Below are 6,798 nucleotides of genomic sequence, written 5' to 3' on the forward strand. Positions count from 1 at the left end.
GGACGCTCCTCCGTGGGCTCACAGCTTCATGCCTCCGTCCCGCGGTGACGAGACGAGACGAGTCGGCGCAGGTCGCCGCAACGGTGCGTCCGCGCGCAGCGCTTCATTCCACTTGTCGCCGGAACGAGTCCGCCGGCGTTCGGTTTTCCTTTCGGCGTTCCCCGCCGACGCGCTCCCCCCCCGCCCCCGAAAAAAAAAAAAAACCCCTCCGTCGTCCGGAGCGCTGCCACTTAGCGGGGAGCGGGTTGACGAGCGGCCCGGTGACCCGGCGTCCGGAGCGCTGCCACTTAGCGGGGAGCGGGTTGACGAGCGGCCCGGTGACCCGGCGTCCGGAGCGCAGCGAGCCGAGACGCGGTTCCGCGGAGAGACGTGATTGGCTGGACGGACGCGCCGCGCGGAATCGCCTCCGAGCGGTGCGCGGGCGGCGGGGACCGAGGGGGGGGGTTCCAACCGCCAAACGGGGCAACACGACAACCCCCCCCCCGTACGGATGTCAACGTTGAAAACAAATAACAAATACAATATAAAACATGAACACATTGTTGGTTGTCTGGATTCAATTTATATAAGATGTCAATAATGATGACAAAAACATTCATGATAATGATAATAATAATAATAATAATAATAATCCTAACTCCCCCACGAAGTCTATGATATTTGGTGGCGCCCAACCGTTAAACTTATCGTGTTTGGTCGTTACTGCGGACAGCGCACTAGCTAGCTAGCGAGGACAACCAGTATTTGTACTTCATTAATTCTCTTTGTTACTCATATTTAGTACAAATAGTACAGGCACTTCATTACTGTAATGTACTTCAGTACAGTTTTCAAGTATCTGCACTTACTTAAGTATATTCAGTTTTGGTTGTCGGCTAATCCAAGCTACGTTTCAAATGAAATATCTATACCTTCGATTATTCTTATTTTATTTTTTAACCATTTGTATTTATATTTATATACATCACCTATACTATTTTATTTTTTTTTTGTAAATTGTATTCTGGATCTGCATGAGCACCTGCGGGAATAAAGGTACAGCAGCACTTAACACCAGCGTCTGTTACTGTATGTCAGACGCTGGAGATGACGAGTACTTTTAATACTTTAAGTACATTTAAGAGCAAATACTTTTCCGTTCGGGAATTCGTACTTTTACTTCAGTACATAGGGAATAGGAAGTTTGACGGTTGCTATGGGTTGCTATTGACTCCGGTCGCACATTTTTGGAGGCTCACCTCTGCAAGGTTTTCTGTGGCAGTTTTTCCACCTAACAGGACTTCCAGACTGTCTTTTAACTCAAAAATGCCGACCGACGTTCACAGTGAGTGATCCCCCAAATATGGCGGCTTGCTCCAGCAACGTGACGTCAGCTTCACATTCCCAAGGGTCTGAGTGCTTCATCCACCACTGATGATATCCACCAAGGGAATTAAAAGAAGCCTTATTTATCAGTAGTATTACCCACATAATGTATTGACAGCCCACCTTTGAAATACTGTATATGGTGATTACTGTAAGTGTTTCCTACACCAAAGGCATTCGCTGACTGAAGCGAAACAAACCTGTTTGCTCTAACAGGAGCGGGCTAAAAGACTACACCGCCCGTTTTCGAGCGGTCTTTAAAGACAGCCAAAGAAAACTTCAAAGGCAGCCAAAAGATTAAAAATTAAGCACTGCAATACAGCTCCATTATACCGTGCCTTGTATTTTTAGACACTTTTGTGACAGCCAATGTGAATATGAATGAGCAGGTTGCATAAGCAGGTTACCAACATAACAATCAAATAAGAACCAAAATATAAAGGCAAGAATATTTGCAAGAAAAGTGTGACACGTCTTCACTTTGCTTATTTTTTCTTTTAAAATATGGATATATATATATATATATATATATATATATATATATATATATATATATACACTGTATACATCACATTATTTGCTACTTCATCAGATTCAAACATGTTTGGAGGGAAATAAATTGCTAAAAAATGAGAACGAAAGAGGTTTTGGATTTTCACTTTTCAAGCTTTTTCCATGAAGCACTTTTCAGTGATGTGTTATTTTTACCCAGGAAGCTTTCTTTTCAAAGGTTATCTCATTTAAAGTCTTACAGCTTGGGAAGTAGGCTGCCTCACCCTCTGAAAGCAGATCCCTATTTGGCATATACTGCATATACAATACTGTATGTATATGGGTGTATATTTGTATGAGTCAGTACATCTCTGCGCCTGCTGTCTCTTCATCTGCCCTTTTCCACGGGAGATGTCACCAGAAGAGAAACCTTTTCTGTATTTGCTGACATGAAGTTAAAATCCCCAAACTGCCTGGCAATAACAGTGCTCCTTGGAGTTTTGCCAGCTTCTAACCCTAATGGGGAACCAATATAGGAATTTCCTGACAATAAAGTCTTCATTACTGCGACATACACACTTGTACAGAGACACACATGCACGCACGCACAATGACAATCACACACGCATACACCTGTGTACTTCCACAACCAAATAAAAACACACAGGGTGTGTGCACAGTACATTAAGTTTATCAGCAAAGTTGTAAGACTACCTCCATGTTCTGGTGTCTATTTGAATTATGACCTTTTGTTTAGGACAGAATATCCTGATATAGGGAAACAGCATGGGAGACAAAAGAATAACTGATCGACTTACAACGTATCCATACACTCAAGGAGGCAGCCATGCAAGGCTCATCGGGAGCTGTTAGGGGTTAAGTGTCCTGTTCAAGGACACGATGAGCCGGGGACCGAACCGGAAATTTTCCGATCACTAGATGTCCCGCTCTACCTCCTGAGCCACAGCTCCCCCGGGTAGGCCAAAACGTTTTGGAGGCCCCCTCTCCGATTCACTCCCCCCCCCACCAAAGCATCTCATTAATAACACAACAATACAATGACATGCAACAAAAACGGCTGACTTAAACGTCTCAATTAGTCAAGTAGAGAGCTACAACCTTAAGCTTTCAAATATGGTAATTGTCAGGCTCTAGCTCCAACAGATGCTGCATCAGCTGAACTGTCTCCTTCGGCATAAACGAGCACAGAACCTTGAAAACAACATGGACGACATTCTCTGAAATGTGCCCTTCAGCACCATAAACCGCACTGAGCCCTTAGAGCAAAAGCCAGTCAAAAGGGCAGAGATGTTTGCCAATTAAAGATAAAGTCAAGAATACAAGATGAATAGGCTAGAATAAGAAAAACAAGAGTTATCAAACAAATCCTGTCTGAGCTCTGCAAAAGTGATGGGTGCAGGCTAGGTGTAACAGCGATCACTGTGATGTTTCAGTCAAATCACTGGATTCAAGTTTCAATCTTTTTCTGAGTGTACCCAGAATCTTCTTTTAATGTATTCATCATTTCCATATGCATGTTCATTTACTAGGTCAGTCTGTGAAAGTAGTAAATATTCCAATAAGAATAGGCAACACAGCTGTGCAAGCTGCTCGCTTAAGATATTAAAAACCTGAAAACAGTGCAATTAAATTCACAGTAAAATATCCAAAATGTACAGATTTTAACAAGATATAATTTATTATATACAGACATCAGAACTATACCCCAAACAAATTTCAAATTTCTATGCTGTTGTGTAAATATAAAACAAAGTCTCTTATTTAATTAACAAGAGAACCTATTTGAACACCGATCAGCCACAACAATAAAAACCATCCGTCTAATATTGTGTAGATCCCCCCTCCTGTTGTCAAAACAGCTCTGACCTGTCGAGGCATGGACTCTACAAGACCTCTGAAGGTGTCCTGTGGTATCTGGCACCAAGATGGAAGCAGATCCTTTAAGTCCTGTAAGTTGCAAGGTGGAGCAGCCATGGATCGGTCTTGTTGTTCCAGCACATCCCACAGATGCTGGATTGGATTGGGTTCCGGGGAATTTGGAGGCCAAGACAACACCTTGAACTCTTTGTCATGTTCCTAAAATCATTCCTGAACATTGCAGGTGGCATAGTGTATTATCCTGCTGAAAGAGGCCACTGCCATCAGGGAATACCGTTGCCATGAAGAGTGCAGTTGGTCTGAAGCAATGGTGGTATGTGTCAAAGTAACTTCCACAGGAATGCCAGGACCCAAGGATTCCCAGCAGAACATTGCTCAGAGCATCACACTGCTTCTGCCAACTTTCCTTCTTCCCGTAGTGCTTCCTGGTGCCATTTCTTCCCCAGGTAAACGATGCGCACACACTCTACCATCCACATGAAGTAAAAGAAAACTTGATTAATCAGACCAGGCCACCGTCTTCCATTGGTCCATGGTCCAGTACTGACACTCATGTGCCCATTGTAGGCGCTTTCGGCGGTGGACAGGAGTCAGTATGGACACTCTGACCGGTCTGCGGCTACACAGCCCCATATGCAGAAAGGTGCGATGCACTATGTGTTCTGAAACCTTTCTACCATAGCCAGCATTAATGTTTTACAGCAGCTCTTGTGGGATCGGACCAGATGGGCTAGACTTCATTCCCCACATGCATCAATGAGCCTTGGGCGCCCATGACCCTGTCGCCGGTTCACCGGTTGTCCTTCCTTGGACCACTTTTGATAGGTAGTAACCACTGAGTACCAGGAACACCCCACAAGACCTGCCATTTTGGAGATGCTCTGACCCAGTCGTCTAACCATCACAATTTGACCCTTGTCAAAGTGGCTCAGATCCTCATGCTGCTTCCAACACATAAACTTGAACAACTGACTGTTCACTTGCTGCCTAGTATATCCCACCCCTTGAAACAAGAGGAGCAAGGTTATTTACTTTACCTGTCAGTGGTTTTAATGTTGTGGCTGATCTGTGTATAACATGTGAGATATGATATTCTGTCTAATAGCATCACCACACACACACACACACACACACACACACACATACACAGACACACACACACGCTCTTGCCCAGGTATTGATTTGTTTTTCAATTTATTATTGAGGTGAGGTCAACTGAAACAGGTGAGACAATGTGAAAAAGTGTATCAATCCATCCAAGCCAGCCAGCCTCCACCCTCCGCATCGGCACCATCAAAACTGGCAGGAGTCTCATTAGTCAGGTACTGGGAGGTTACTGAGCGAACATGTGGAAGATGTCCTATTTGCAGGTGGCAGACAGGATCTAGCAGCGCTGCCTCTTATGCAGCCTAACGCAACAGTCTGCGCAGAATACTAAAAGAACCAGGCTCGGATACATGTAATGGATAGAATTAATAATATTCAGTTTTAGATTAAACTTCAAAATCCATTAACTCAGCAAGCCACTGCACACCTTAACTAAATTATTGATGATCTTGGTGTGGCTCTTCAGTGATGAAGTATAACAGAAACCAAAAACCAAAGAGAGACTTTTCAGGAAGTCGGTTAGTGCACAATAGCAATTCAAATTTTGATTAAAAGAGTATTTGATTTGGGTAGAAATTGTAAAAAAAAACAAAAAACTAAAATGGCATTGCTCATTTAAAATAAAAGTTTGGCAAATTGATGATTAGTGATTTTTCAAAGAGTTAATACATCTACTCAACCTTTTTCTTTTTCTCAACCTTTTTTTTTTTTCATATTTTTGTACGGAGGACAAGTAAAGAGGGAGAGTGTTGGGAGGACATGAGACAGAGCTCGTCAGCATTTAATCTTGGAGGCCAGTGTGGTTTGAGGGAAATGGAGGAAGTAAACCACTCCGCTATCTCTGGCCTCCCGCTTTGGTGGAGGGGGATGATTAACCGGCACAGCCTCCCTTTGAAGCACACCTTCCATGGAGTCAGGGCATGTGTGCGCATGTGTGTGCGCGCGTGCATGTGTGTGTTTGTGTGTGTGTGTGTGTGTGTCTGTTTGTGTGTCTGTTTGTGTGTCGGCTCAGTACTGCATCTCTCCATCATATCTCCACCAACACATACTGTAAAGACTTTCCAATGAAATATTGGATATTTGCCTATTTTATTTTAAATAAATGAAGCCTATTCTTGCGAAACCAACTGATTGCAGAAATAGTTTATAGTGTCTTTTTTCCTTTACTGCACAGAGGGATTCTGCATACATAGTTTACATCATCCGCCAAACGAGAGACAGCCACTATTCCTCTGTTTGAGAGATTCTATTTCTCTCTCTGGCTGACACACAGAGTGCACATTCACAGATTGTCATTATGTACAGTACGTCTCTCTGTCTGAAGCTGAGGGCGTAACATGTAACTGTGGTTTCATTTAAACCAGAAACACAATGGAATTTAATAGTATGTAGATACAAGACAGGTGGGGATAACGCCAGAGAAGTGAGCTTTGATTGTTGCGCTTTACTTAGACGCACCAATGTAGTGGCTTTATACTGGACCTGTCATATGAGCTATTGTGAGGTGATCTAATGCATCAGAACGTTTCACTGGTTATACTGTTGGACTAGTTGTTACGGTCAAAAATGGCATTCAGCGGTTTTAACAGTAACTTAGTATGTCATTCTGACATAGTCGCACAATTGTATTTCTACAGGAACTGGTCAATTTCTCCGCCATAGATAACAATTAAATTATTACTTATACACTTTGCAGATTCATTTTGAATAGAACTGAGGTCTATTTTCTTTTTTTTCAATTTATAAGATATGTTCGATGTTCTCAAGAAGCTTTATCCTTGTGACAACTTCTCTTATAAAGCAGTGACAATGATGTTGTGCTTTCTCTCTGGATAACCAATACCATGACCTTATCAATGACCGCAGTGACAATGAGTGCACCGTTTACTCAGCTATACAGAGACTTCTCAGGCAATTCACAGTTAACTCAGTTGC

The sequence above is a fragment of the Zeus faber genome (assembly GCF_960531495.2).
Source record: "Zeus faber genome assembly, chromosome: 9".
Taxonomy (NCBI): domain Eukaryota; kingdom Metazoa; phylum Chordata; class Actinopteri; order Zeiformes; family Zeidae; genus Zeus; species Zeus faber.